This window comes from Physcomitrium patens, chromosome 24, assembly GCF_059467195.1.
Source record: "Physcomitrium patens ecotype Gransden chromosome 24, ASM5946719v1, whole genome shotgun sequence".
Lineage (NCBI taxonomy): Eukaryota > Viridiplantae > Streptophyta > Bryopsida > Funariales > Funariaceae > Physcomitrium > Physcomitrium patens.
This window is the reverse complement of record NC_143433.1, coordinates 13,786,514-13,801,696: the sequence shown is the minus strand read 5'-3', so window position 1 is coordinate 13,801,696 and position 15,183 is coordinate 13,786,514. Positions and strand designations below refer to the sequence as shown.

The 15,183-nt window shown below is 28.0% G+C and overlaps 1 long non-coding RNA gene and 1 other non-coding gene across 2 annotated transcripts; one reads left to right on the top strand and one right to left on the bottom strand.

Annotated features, from left to right (window-relative positions):
• Nucleotides 1-2,599: 2,599 nt before the first annotated feature.
• LOC112277074 (small nucleolar RNA SNORD18) lies at nucleotides 2,600-2,684 on the bottom strand. Its single transcript, XR_002968254.1, has one exon. It is a non-coding gene; the product is annotated as a small nucleolar RNA SNORD18 (small nucleolar RNA).
• Nucleotides 2,685-8,304: 5,620 nt separating this feature from the next.
• Nucleotides 8,305-11,095, top strand: LOC112276559 (uncharacterized). The gene is made up of 2 exons (XR_002968092.3): nucleotides 8,305-10,412; nucleotides 10,577-11,095. It is a non-coding gene; the product is annotated as an uncharacterized LOC112276559 (long non-coding RNA).
• The last annotated feature ends 4,088 nt before the right edge of the window (nucleotides 11,096-15,183 follow it).

Genomic DNA, 15,183 nt, shown 5'->3' with positions numbered 1-15,183 from the left:
TACGATAGAATCAATTAAGTTGATTCTTAACAAGACAATCTCCTGCAATATAAAAATACCCATTGCAAAAAAATTGCAAAATTTTTTTTATCTTAAATTATTATTATTTTATTTATGATAATTTAATATAAACTAACAATATATAGCATGGAAGAAGTGAAGTATCATATGTTATTGTGCATGTAGTTATTTTACAACCAATAAAAATAAATTAAATTGATATACAGTGACCTCGAATCACTCAAAAATCCTATATAAATATCTGTATATATAAGTTGGCAATTCAAATTCTAGCTACAAAAATATTTGAGCTAGATTGATCAATGTTTATAGTACATGTCTAGTGGATTTTCAACGTTCCAAGATACTAACACACAATCCCATTGTAAGTGGGAATTATACCTAACATTCTTTTTCTTTTTTAATGTTTTAAGTTTTTCTCTTTGTTGACATCCTAGTACAATTATTTCCCCACTTTTTCTTCCAATTCTTCGCACGCTGTTGCAAGTACAATTTATTTATGTGTGTGTGTATATATATATATATATATATTTCTTAATTCTTCATTCCACTGGTCGCAGCACAGACTGTGCAGTAATGAAGCACATGCGAAGACGATTGGGTATATCACTGCTCACTCGTCTTCACATGTTTTTTTATGTGTTCCACGCTGTTCTCCGCGTTTATGAAACTCTACGATGGATATGGGTATGAACATGGATGCTGTCTGTATTGCGAAGGTCGTAAACATGCACAGATGAAACCACAGACACCGTGTTTGCGGCCAGAATTTTGCCCGTTGTGAATTCTCCTCTTTGCATTATTTCTACTCCTATGATTGTGCGCATCCCAAACAGAAGTTGCATTCTCGTAACAAACTGCATGTGGGTCAGTATGGGATATTAAAGGCTAGCCAGGCCAGATGAGCAACTTCACTCATGGGTGGGGGTCGAACTGAGTGGACCGGTGGGAGTTGCAGGCTGCAACGATCAGTAGATAAAGATCCAATCATCGTCTCAGCGTAGAAGTTCAAATGTGTGGTTTAATTGCATTGTGGAGTCACCGTGGCAGTCAGCCTGGAGCTTCGATCCCTAAATATATTATTTTCAGGCCGTGTGGGGGCTGCAGCGTTGTAGGCCACTAGGCATTGGGATTATCACATTGAGCTCAGATTGTTTGTGTCACTACATGTTCAAGAGAGTGGGTGTTCTCGAAAGAGCGAACGGACGTAGTTTCAAGAATATCCTTCTCGTCTTCATCACATTTTACAGTGCTGTTGAGGAGGAAGTGTGCACCTTCGTCTCAATGGGTTCACGTCGAAGTTGTCGACAAGGAAATTGTTCTACGATTGTGAAGTGTCAGCATTTTTGATAGAATTTGTTGAAGAAGAAATCTTGGGAAGGTCTCATTTCATCTTCTTCCCGTGGAGCGGGACCGGTGCAGTAATTAGTTTTGTAAGAGAGGTTAGGGATTAAAGTTGGATGTGAAGAGGATTTGTTATCATGGTGGACATCAATTATCCAGCCGTACGCGCGATAAAATTATTTAAGAGATGTGGTGTGGCGACTATTGATGATGTAGGTGTGAAATGAAATGAAATGAAATGAAAGTTCAATTCGGTTGTTAAAATATGTTACTAGGAACATGCTGGTCGCCAGAATTCGTTCATGCACGTCAAGATATGGTACTATTTTGATGTTATATACTCGCAGTCTTTGCTACAACTAGTCCACCTTCATGGTTTAAAGCAGGTCAAGAAGCAACTACTTCCAGACTCAAATACACCCGGTTACAACTAGTCAATCATATTCGTGTCAGAATGTTTGTGCTCCGTCATTTAGTTGATGAGTCTACAGACAGATCAATGGCCTCTTCAAACATGTGTAAATCTATTCCCTATCGACTAAGCGTGCAACTTTAATATGCGTCATTGGCACACGACTGAAAATGTGTTGCAGCAGTCAATTCAAGCTTCTGTTCAAAATTCACAACTGGGAATACCTACTTTTAAAATCATTCGAGGGGATAAAACAGCGCTCTAGGTCCAACCCAAGCCAGAGCATACACTGAATGAACCAAATCGGTGACGCCCATGGAGACACGTCCCAAACATGTCTTTAATTAACCCGATGCGCATCATACACGACGCATAGACAGGACATGGATCGTAATATCCAGACGTAGAGTTAACAGAAAAAACGCAAGTGAACAAGTACAAGACTGTGACAAATAACATGTACGCTATCAAATAACAATTAACAAGATGATCTATCCGGACCACGTATCCTTCCACGCCTAAAAGTACACTTTTCCACCCATAATATCCATAAAAGTCTCCAGTGGTCACCAGGGCAACCGGAACATCAAATAATATGTATGACAGGACCAAGACGATTGTCAGTAACATTCCATACAATGACTTTCATCATTCAACTGCTGAAGTCCAATCCAGTGCCCAACTCTGAGACTTGGCGCACTAGAGATAGACCAAAAGCAGAACGAGACGAAAGGGCGAAAAGGGAAACCTACATAGTGCAGCACGCTAAGCAACACCACTGAATAAGCCGAGAGGACAAACTCTAGGGTAATTGCAAAGCAATGGATCAGTAGGAAAAATCGCTGGTATTTCTCCAGTAGCTCGAAGGCTATTCAGAAACACGGACCAATTGCGATCATTATATCCAAAGATAGACCCAAAATGTGACAATCGCCGCCTGGTATGAAATAGTCGTGTAATCAGAAAAGGACGGCTCAAGATATCCTCAACGGTAGTAAGAGAATTCCAGCCACAGGGGCGTATCTTCCGGACAATGGTACATGATCATGAAGACTACCGTATTGTGTACAAGCGAGCAAAATTCCCTCATTTAACGGATATCTATTTTGTAATCATGTATTTCATGATTAGCATGGTGTTGTAATCATCGGGAGTGTAAACATCAAAACAAAGACGAGTGTAGCAAATTCAAAGCCCTTCACTGCGCAATGGCACTTCAGCTACAGAACAAATGAAAAGGCAGACTATACAAAATCTGTCGTATCAGTATTCAAAATCCGCTGGCACTCCTCCAGGAGCGGCAAAGCTACCCAGCAACATGGTCCAGCCGCGACCGCTACGACTAGTGCCCACAACAGAGCAAGACTCTCGACCCCCCACCCCACCCCTGACACACCCCAAATCTAGTCGGAAACTTAAGTCGAACAGTGGGTACAAAACTGCCGAAACCCTAACCCTAGAAAATGTCAGTAGTATGGAAGAATTCTAACTTGGTAACCCAATGACATCACAAAAGCAACATAGGCTCGAAAACGCGACAGAACGAGAGAAAGGCCCTCAACGAGGAAAGCTCCACAAATCATGAGCCACTTCCGCGCGCGCTGTCAAAACAAATCGGCCGTGAAAGGTCGAAATACAACAGAAGAAACTAACAAAACCCACGACCACAAAAGGGGTGAAGCGGACGAAGCAACGCAGAGTAGCAGGAATGGAATGAAACCGTGGGAGAGAGGGGCTTCCTCTATAGAATAAATGGCGTTGGAGACGCAGCTACAGAAGAAGAAGCAAACAACGGAAGGAACAGCAATTGAGGTGGTAAACCCTAACGAATGAAGGCCTGTCCACTCTCACACACCCACAAATTTAAACAATTTGTGTGACTTCTTTTGGAGTTTGGTGGTTGTGAATGCAAACTTGGAGTTGTTGTTTTGGAAAATAGGTATTTTTGAATGTTTGTTTGTTTGTTTGTTGAATGACTAGATGGCAACAGTTTTGGTGAGAATCAAATGAGTTGGTTCAATGTTTGTGAATAAGCTTTTGTATGAGTATATGCTTATATATGCATGTTTTTATTTTGTGTATCTTCTCTTTCTCTCTTGTTTTGGTCACTGGTTATGCAAAATTCTGAATGTAGGTTGTTTTTTTTTTGTTTTTTTTTTTTTGTTTTGTTTTGTTTTTTTCATTCATTCACTTCTTTCATATATATGAATTAAAACCATAAAATTTAACCTTTGAAATTGTAATAATTTTTTTGGTTGTGTTTATATATATATGGTTGATTACTTACAAAAAATAAATTGAGTATGTTAAAACACATGAAGACTATTAAATAAGCATGAATACAATACAAGTTTATTGTCAATAGAAACAAATGTACACAATTATTTTAAAATTGTGTTATTTATCAATGACATTCAATATATGTATATATATATTTATAATGTATTTTATTAAATTTTAAAAAAATACATTAAATATGTTGATGTTACAACAATTTCTTATAATAATATGTTGTATTATTATTTTAGGCATTAATGTATTTTTAATCAACGGTTTTAACAATTCAATTAAGAATGACAAACTTGGTCTATAGTATCATAAAATAAGATAATGAATAATAATGTTTTTTATTTTAAAATAAGCTTCTTTTGCCTCAATTTATATGAGTGATAGCAATAAATTTTATCATTTTTATTGTATTGTATTTATTTAAAATCTTTAAAATCAAGTTATAATTGTCTTTTGACAATATTAACCACTTTTGTAAGCATAGTTGATAATCAAGCATAAGTTCCAAAATTGGTATATTTATTTTATAAAATTATATATATTTTATTTCATATTATAATCATTTATTTCTTATTTTTTATTTTTAAAAAAACTTTATGCATCAATAGAAAAGTTGAGCATTTTTTTAAAAAATACAATAGACCAAACTATTGTATCAATCTATTTTATGTGAGTTTATAGAAATGTATATATGGTATTATTAACCCCATCTCAATTTTTGTTGGTGTCACTACAACCACCTATCTACTACATACCACCTTTGCTTAATACATTTCAAAACATTTGATTGAATATAATTATTTATCAGAATAAAAAAAAGAAATATGTTGAGTAGATAATATATTGTAATGGCAATAGTAAAACCTATGATGGCATTAGTAATATGTATGTATGTATGTATGTATGTATGTATTGTGTCTCATATATTAAAGAAAATAATCTTCATCTATGTGTATCAATTCAAAGGATAATATATCTCTTCATGTCTTTATCTACATATAAAATTATCCAAATTTGATAGTTGATTTGTGCTTCATTTAAGTGTCTCAATCAATGAGATATCTAGAAAGAGGTTCACTATCTTAGCTTGATACCAAGAGCCACAATCCATGGCCTTTAATTATAATGTATGTTCTCTATTTTGCAAGAGATACATGACATTTCTTTCATTTTACTTTGATTATTGTGATACCACTTTAAAGAGCAAAATTATACTTTAATTCAATAAAAAAATCTAAGCACTTGATTCTATATTCTTGTCAGATCTAAGACATTGAGATTAGTTCTCAATCAACATATGTATGGGAAAAAAACAATATTTTGCACAAATATTATTAAACTCCAAAAAAATGTATAGATTTTTATAATATGTTGTTATTGTATGCTATCAACAATTAAATGATTGTGTTATAGAATGACATGTATATACACACACAAACAAATACTATTTAGTCTAATTTTTAAACATGTTAATTAATAACAAGATATATATATATATATATATATATATATATATAATAATTTCTTAAATTATTTTTTTTATTAAATTTAGAATAATAAAAATTTATATTGACTTTGTAGACTTTAAGTTCTAGCACCAAAATCAAATTAAAAAAACAATAAATTTATAAAAAAATAAAAATAGATAGACTAAAATTAAATCAAATTTATTGTTTATTCTTTTTTGTACTACTAATTACTTAAAAAGAAGTCAAGCTTATCAAACTTCTTTTCCTTGGATATTAACCTTTAATAAACTAAAATTTATTAAATGTATAACATTATTTAAATACAACTCATATATACATAGAAAACAAATATACAAGAAAAGTTCTTTGCTCCCAATATTTGACTTTAATTATTTACATGTCTTTAACAAATACATTATGATGTTCATGTAATTTTGATTTTTAATTTTTTGGTTTTTTATGAATATATGTTTTTAATTGTATGTCTAAATCACATGAGATTTTATTTACTATTAGTTTTACCACAACATACTGAAATTAAATTTTTAGCCTTGTTTAAGATTTTGAAGTTGTAATCAAGTTTATTTCTATTCCTAAAAGGCAAAAAACTATAATCTACAGCAATAATCTTCACTCTCTTATGAAATTTTGAATCCTAACTTGACTAACTTCTAATAAATAATAATGTGTAATCTCTTCAGTGTTTAGCTTTTAAATCTAAGTATTAAGAATTTAGTTAAATTTTAGAAGTTAAGATCTAATCTACTTAACCACCATCTTCTAAATACAAATATATTTTGTTTCTATCTCAATCACGTCAAAGGAGTGGAATCAAGAAGATCAATTCTTCCATGTGATTAAACCTCCATTTGATATGTGTATACCTAGAAAGAACTTACATATATTGAGTTTATTTTTATTTATTTTCTTACATTAACAATGCAATAATAAGTAATAGAGTTTATGCAACTCTTACTGTAAATATTGAAGCATGATTTTTAATGGTTACTGTAATGACACTTGAAAAGAAAAACGAAGAAGAATATATATTAAAAAAATATATTAATAATAATTTACTTATGTATTTCTAATTAAATATTAATACTTAAAAATAATTTTAGAATATATAATTGTATTTTTGCATTCATTTATTTATTTCAAATATATATATATATAATTTTAATATAAAATTACTATTAATTAATATTTACTGATATATAATTATATATAAAAATTAAAATTAATAATAATATAATTATATAATCCTATTTTTATATATAATTATTAAGAACAGAGTTTATATTACTTTTTTAAAATATAAGATCATGATTGATTTAGTTTTTTTTAATTTTTTAATTTATATTTTTTATAAATTATTTGTAATAATTTTCAATTTATTTTATTTTAATAAAAATATTATTCTTACCAACTATATAAGATTATATATGGGTATAGACATAAAAATAGGATTATATAATTATATATAATAATTTATATATATAATTATTAAATTTAATTTTTAAGATAAAATTATATATAAAAATTAAAATTAATAATTTTAAAATTTTAAAAATATACTTTCTTAAATGATTTAAATTGGATTAATGAAGATAATATTTTATTTATAAAAAAGGCATGCATTATAAATTTATATAATTTTAAAAAAATATTTTTTAATATTTAAAATTTATGTTAAAATTTAAGAATTTTATTTGGTTATTTAAATAGTCTAGGTATAGAAGCTTTAGATTTATATGATATATAATATTTTAAATAATAAAAATCTTAATAATTATTTACATCCAAAGAATGTAGATATTAAGAACATAACTTCAAACAAAAATTTGTAAGTTATTATCTTTATATATCTCCACATAAGAAGAAAGAAAAATAATGAATAAATAAAATATATATAAGATAGGTAAAAAATTAAATGACTATTCTCAAACAAAAAATAACTAAATAAACTTGAATCAAGATTAGAATGTAAAAAAAATGAAAATAAGATTAAAAATGGTTTCATTCTTATATATATATATATATATCTCTCTCTCTCTCTATATATATATATATATATATATATATATTAGCTCTCTAGAAGGCCTTATGGAAGTTTCTTAAAGATCATAAGACTTGTGGCCCAAGCATCAAGATGTAAGTTGTTTTCAAAGAAGTCTTCTAAAAATAAAAATAAAAAGCTATAAAAAATATCAATAATCATGTGACATATCTATAAGGATCAAATAATCTAATTTGTATGTAAACAGCTTTCTTAAAGTTTTACAGGAAAAATATTATCTATCTAACATGTACAATGTACTTCCATTTGCTTTTTAATTCCTTCTATTTTTGCAAGTAATATAGAAATTTCTTATTAAAAATTAAAATTAAATATAATTTTAATTAAAATATTTTTTCTATTTTAAATGACTTTAATAATGGTTTAAAATTAAGTTCCAATAGTTGAAGATTAAAAAATATATATATTTTGGTTTAGAACACATATGAAAAAGTCAAAATATTTGAAAAGTAGTAAGATTATCTTGTGTTTATTATTTTGTTACTTCTATATTAAATTCTTTAATAGAAAAAATAAACCACATTAGTTATTAAAAATATTTTTAATAATTAATTTAAATTTTAACTCCACAAATTGGATGAAAAATGTGATAGAATTAATATTTTATATTCTATAGAATGGAAATTTTATTAAATTAATATTTTAAATTATATATATTTTAATAATAGAAATAAATAAATACTTCTTAAAATAATATCACTAAATTTATAATATAAAAATAAAAAAACCATTTTTTTGTATTGTTTGTTTAAAAAATAATAATAATTTTGTCTCTTTTATAAATTTATTTACATGGAAATAAATAATATATTTATTCTTTAACACTTTAGTCATAAAATTTAAATTACCCTGTATCTTTATTGCTAAAATGAGTCTTGTATGAGAATGAATGTGTATGTGCATATATGTATATACATATGATTTTTTACGGTTTAAGAATGGATATTTTTAGTGCTACCACAATTTTGCTACTATCACTTCATTCTGCCACCAATTTGAAATATTATTTAAATTATTCTATATTCCAATTAAGACATTTGTTCAATCAAATGGTTTGAAAGATATTGAGCAAAGAAAATTTAACTAGTTTGAAAGATGTTGAACAAATATGGCATGTAGTAGATGGAGAGTTGTGGTAGTAGTAGCAAAAATTGTGGTTGCATTAGCAATATTGTTTAAGAAGAATAGTTTTGTAAAAAAATCTTTTATGAACATGGTGTATTCATTTTGATATAATTAAAAATTATCTTTTTCTTCTTCTTTTTTTTATCTTAAAAATTAATTATTGAATGTTATATAACTTTTACAATCTATAAAAGACCTTTTGTTCACAAGTTTGTTGGCTTTGTAGTATAGACTACTATACTTTAAGGTTATTTTATATTTTTTGAGATCTCCCACTCTACATTCTTTATCTTAGATTTTATCTATATTTTTCATTTTCACTAGCTCATTCTTGTGTGTTTTAAGAAGTATCCATTTTAATACATCTTTTTCAAGTGCAACAACAATTTTTTGAATACAAACTTGTTTTTATCCTTTATAAAACTTTAAGAAATGATGTCAATACTTATCCATTAGTTTTTAAATTACTTACAAAATCCTATTACATATTTGTTTTGATACTTTAGTAATTGTGTAAAATCTATATTTTTTCTTAAAATTTAATCTTCATTCAAAAAAAATTCAAGCAATTAAAAATCAAGAATGGCTTTAAAATATTTTAGTTAAATATTTTTAGATCCATTTAATAAAAATATATATGTGACCAAAATAATTACTATAGCATGTGTTCTAACATGATCCTAATGTAGTTGTAACATCTAATGCACACCAAGTTTAATAAATTCTTACAAAAAAAAGAAAAAAAGAAAAAAAGAAAAACTACAACCCTTTTAAATACACATTTAACAACATTGTTGATTGTTTTGAATGTTCTCCACATATTAACAACATTTAAACAACATTTTAGTACTTTAACCAATACTAAAAATATCTTGGTTCATGTGTTAGTGGCTAGTTTGAATATATATATATTGGGGAATGTTAAATAGATCCACCCTTGATGAAGTGTATGGTAATCATGATGAATTTGGTTGGTTTTTTATTGATTCCAGATCTAATAGAGAAATAAATTTAGAAATTGCTTTTTCTTTTTCATTTTTTTATGGTGGCTAGGATGGGTGGGTTGATTTAGTAAAAACTTGACTATATTCAATATTCCCCTACATGTACATATCCACCACTTTTGTGCTGAGACTGTAAAAGGAACGTCACGTTCCTAGTGGGCTGATATCCAATCCGAACACAAGCGAACGAACTGAGAAACGAAACTAACGAAATCAAGATGAATGTGGGTCAAGCGATGATGAACAAGTTATTCACTGTGGAAGGGATAGTTCATCCATCCATCCATACGTGCTTCCGTCAGCCCTAATTATTTTTGGGGGGGAGATCACGAGGAGGGCGGAGAGTATTGGAGTGGGCTGGGATCACGCATTCGAGATGCAGCGGAGCCTCGGCCGACGTCGAGGTTACACGCTTATTTGGTGGGCAGCAGGGCCATGGCTCATGCGTGACCCTCCATGCTGCCCCCGATCTCTCTCTCTCTCTTCAGGGCCATAGCTTAAGATATCTATCTATCTTTGGATTGCTGGATGGGCTAAACTCTTCAGCCAGCTCTCGTGGAGTGGTCCCAGCTTCGCCACCACACACTCACACACCCCCTACGACTATGAGGAGGACTCTCCGAGCTTGACTACGGCGACCTTTGCACTAGATCCGGCCGGTGCAAGTGGTGGGTGATGGTCGTGGGTTTGTTGTAATTTTGTTAAATTTGTAGATATTATTTATGGGTTTAGTTGGGTAAGATAGACATTTGCACTGTGGGGAGGAGGTGTATGAGAATGGTCGTCACCGAAAGCACGGTTTTACTTAACCACCGAGACTTGACTTTGACAGGGATTCTTTCACCGTTGCCGAGAGTGACTTCCTCCTCCTCCTCCTCCTCGTCGTCGTCGTCGTTCCTGGTCAATTTTACTTCTTTCTACTTCCCTTCCCCTTTTCCCGCATTGTGTCGAACAGCTATGCTGATGTTGAGGCATATGCTTCTGTGTTTTTTGTTTTTTGTTTTTGACGCACGTTCCAGGTGCAGCGGCCCTTTAGCGGTCTGTCTCATGCCTCGCCCCCATTTTGCAATGGAAACCCTAATAGTAACCTAATGCACTCAGAATGGTTTCGCGGTAATAATTTTGTGTATTACTTCTCACCTCAAAGGAGTTAGTGAGTGCGTGTATTATGTAGCTTCCCAAACCTGGTTTTAGGGTTTGGAGCATTATGGAAGAAGCGGTCATGGATGTTGCATCACAAGGTCACAGTAATATAGATATATGGATGTATAATTAATGGCTTTGGATGCTTTTTCGTTGGGGGTCACAGTAATATTCAATAAAGTTTGTACTTTTGAACATTGTTATGAAATTCTCAATTTCATCATTTATTCTTATATTAAATTTTGTTTATGAAATTCAAAAAAACATCAAAATTGTCAAATTATAGGAAAAAATAAAATTTCGAAAAGATTAAAATTAGTAGAAGCAATCCTTCCTATTTAAAATGTTACAAATCACACATAGGAATTTTACTAAATGGGTTCAAGTCAAATTGGTTTTTTTTCTAGTTTGATCCTTAAAGTTTAAAACTACTCTAGAATCAACTTTTACAAATATCAAGTTACTTTTAAATATGATAATTTAGATCTATAGTCTAACATTATATATATATATATATATATATATAATCATTACTTTTTAAAAATTATAATAAATATATGATGTAGTTATCTTTTTAAAGACTTATTAGTATTCTTTTAATGATTCTTTCAAGAAAAAAAATAATAATAACAATATATATATATTGTTATTATTACTATTATTGTTATTCATGTATATATATACATGGAGTGCAAGAAAAACCAAAATTAATCTACAAACTTATGTGTATCTATCTATCTATCTATATATATATATAAGCTTTGTGCCTCAAAAGCTGATATATCTTAAAGAATCTAATTACTTTGTTATCTTTTTTAAATATTGTTATTATCACAATTGATTGCATCTGTTAATTTAGTGTGATAAAATATAGAAGATGTTCATAAATGTATTAACCAAGAAAACATAAAAGTTACAAATTTGACTTGAATATATACATGTACATGTACAAATATCACAAGAAAATATTAGCTAATTATGGCCAGTTGATTATGTTTTGCACAATGTGTAGACAAGTTTTTTCTTCACTAATGCATGTATATTTGGTTCTTGTAGGGTAATTGAACCTTTGACTGTGCAACTTTTCACTTGAAATGAAATGAAATTAGGTCCTTTCAAAATAAAGAAATTATAGATCATAAAATATTAAGTACTATTTAATAATGCTATCTTCAGATATATTTCCTTTCAATTTGCAATGTAATTACTATAAATATATTTACAGTATTTTACAAATAATAATAATAATAATAATAAGTTACAATTAGATTCATGCATATGTATGTACTTTTATACTTATTGTAGTCATATAAGATCTTGGGTCATCATGTTTTACTTGATTACTTTAAAGATTACTTTAAAGATTATCGTTTGTAGAATATATATACACATTTTTATTTTATTTTATTTTATTTTATATTTCTCTGTTATTATACCAGAAAATTTCAGCCAAAATACTTTATCACTAATGTGTGTTTGATTCATTTGTAGAAGAGTTGATGATTGACTTGTATTCTCATTTTAAATTTTTTATATAAACTTCAGTTTTTAACAATAAAATAAAATAAAGTAAATACTTAAAAAAATTAACTGTACTTTTGTTGAACACAATCTTGTATAAGAACAGGGAATGAAACTTGTTTTCTCAATATAACTTTTGATGACTTTTTATTATCATATTGCAAAATATGTTGTTATTATGACTAAGAACCTATACATTTATATTTAACTTGAAGCATGATCATGCATGGTGATTAGTCATGATTATGTTTCACAATCCTATATTTTATTTCTCTTTTTGATACTTAATAGATTTTATTATATTATTTTAAAATAATAAATTTTTTCTATATATATATATATATATGATAATTTTTGTACACTAAAATTATTTTTTAGCTTTTTTAATTAACATTTAATTTTTGTTAATATACTTAATTTATGAATACATAATATTTTTAAAGTATATTTTTAATTTTTTTTATAATAAACAATTAGAAAACATAGAAGAAGCAGAAATGTTCCAAAGATTAGTTTTTATCAAAATATATAATAAGTGACATTGTAGATAGATATATAATAAATTTTAGCTCCTAACACCTTTCAAAACATTCAAGAAATGTTTCTAAAACTTTATTTGTTTTTGATAATTTTTAATTACTTGAAACACAATTTAATATCATTAGTTTATATAATAACTATATTCTTATTAATTAACTAACTAAATATTTTCTATAACCCTTAATATGAAGCTAAAATATTTATAATTTATTAATATATTTAATAGAATAATTTAAAGATGTGTATTTTTTAGTTGTTGAAACCTTTTCATAATAATAATAATAATAATATTTTATTAGGATCCAATTGCATAGTGTAAGGTGGCTAGATAAGCCTTAGTTTTGCTCACATACATTTTGTAGCATTCTAAGTATTAGTTACATTCTATTCTTGTTTCTAATCTAATATCTTTTTTTTTTTCATTTTTTTTTTTTTTTTTTTCTATTGGATCTTGATTCCTCTGTTCTTTAGAATATATATATATATATATATATATATATATAATTTTGAATCATTTTAAATATTTTAGAAGTTATTTAAATTAAATAAATACTTAATAGTATATTTTTGTATTTGACATCAAAAAAGTAAAAACAATACTAAAATTTATAAAATCTGTATTAAAAAGATCTTGTTACTATTTATTTTTTAAAATTATTTTTATAACTACTAGAAGAAACCTAGTTAGAAAATTAAATATTTATTAGAGTTATTTCGCTACTAAATCACTCGTTGCTATTGAAGCATTTCATAGTATACAACATTGGTTATGGATTTTTCATTGTTACAATGCATAAAGACATTTGCAATGTGTATGGCTAAAATATATATATATATATATATATATAAAGCTGACCATAGGTGAATATAAGATTAAAAAGGCACACCTTAAATATTCCTTTAGTTTGTCCTTCCTAATGCCAATTGAATCAAAAACTAATATTGCATAAGCGTGAAATAGTATCTATTCACTTGCAATACAATTGTTATTTGTTGAATGTTTACCCTCTCACTTGCATGAGTTCCACTAAAGATTTGAGCAAAAATTATTCTACATCCAAAAACAAAACAATCATATGTGTGCTATTGCATAGACATGTTGACACATTGACATAAAGAGTCACTTATGCAATCCTACCACATCTCAATCTATAAGTCTTATTTCTACTTTAGAGTCAACTTCAATAACATGTGATTTTTATATCCACTATTTAGCTTCTTAACCTCAAATGCCCTACATACAAATATCAAAACATGATTAAGTACAACTTGTAATTCCTATCATTACAACTTCCTGAGAGAACTTGCATGCTATTGTAGTTCAAAAATGCAAACCTCATCACTAAATTGCAATAGCAAGTATTGTCAACTTTAGACAAATCCAAGTCCATATAATTTAAAGAACTAAATGACATGTAGTCATTTGAGAGATATAAATTGAAACAAGGATTAGTAGAATGAAAGAGATCAATTCACAAGATAATTGGAACAATGGAAGGAAAGTTACAAAGCTCTATTTGAGATATAGAGTAAGTAAGTAATAGATGGAATAGAATAGACAAGGAGAAAGGGGACAATGAAGGGAGAGATTACAAAAGATGAAGGACAAAAAGTAGTAAATTTCTACTTTGTATTATACCATTGTTTTGTATTTGCATGTCTCTTGTCTTGTTTAACTTCAATGCCTCTTCTCACTTATTCCCTACAAGCATTTAATTTAATTTAATTTAATTGATTCTTTTCTATTTGGTTCCTTCTTCATATTGAAACGGTCAATTGCCTCCAACTACTGTTGCAACATGTTAATGAATAAACTCTGTATATTTTATCATAAATTGGTATATGTTTATGGAGGTGTGATATAATTGATTTTAAATAGTTTTAACAACCTCAATCAACTAATATTTTTTGCAGATAGACAAACATCATTTTTTAAAGTATAAAACAGATGTACAAAAGAGATTTCTTATTAAATTTTATTATATTCTATTTTTTTTATTTTACCAAATAATATAAAATGTAATAAATAGATTGAATTGCAATGGTTAAAAGATATTTGACTAAATTTTTTACTGAATTATAAAATTTTATACACTTTCATTTAAGTTTTATTATATATGTTATAATTTTTTTAAAAATATATTAAAATAATAGAGATAAAAAATTATAAATTATATATATATATATATAATAATTATTATTTATTGGATAAAATATGTACTAAAAAGAATAAGT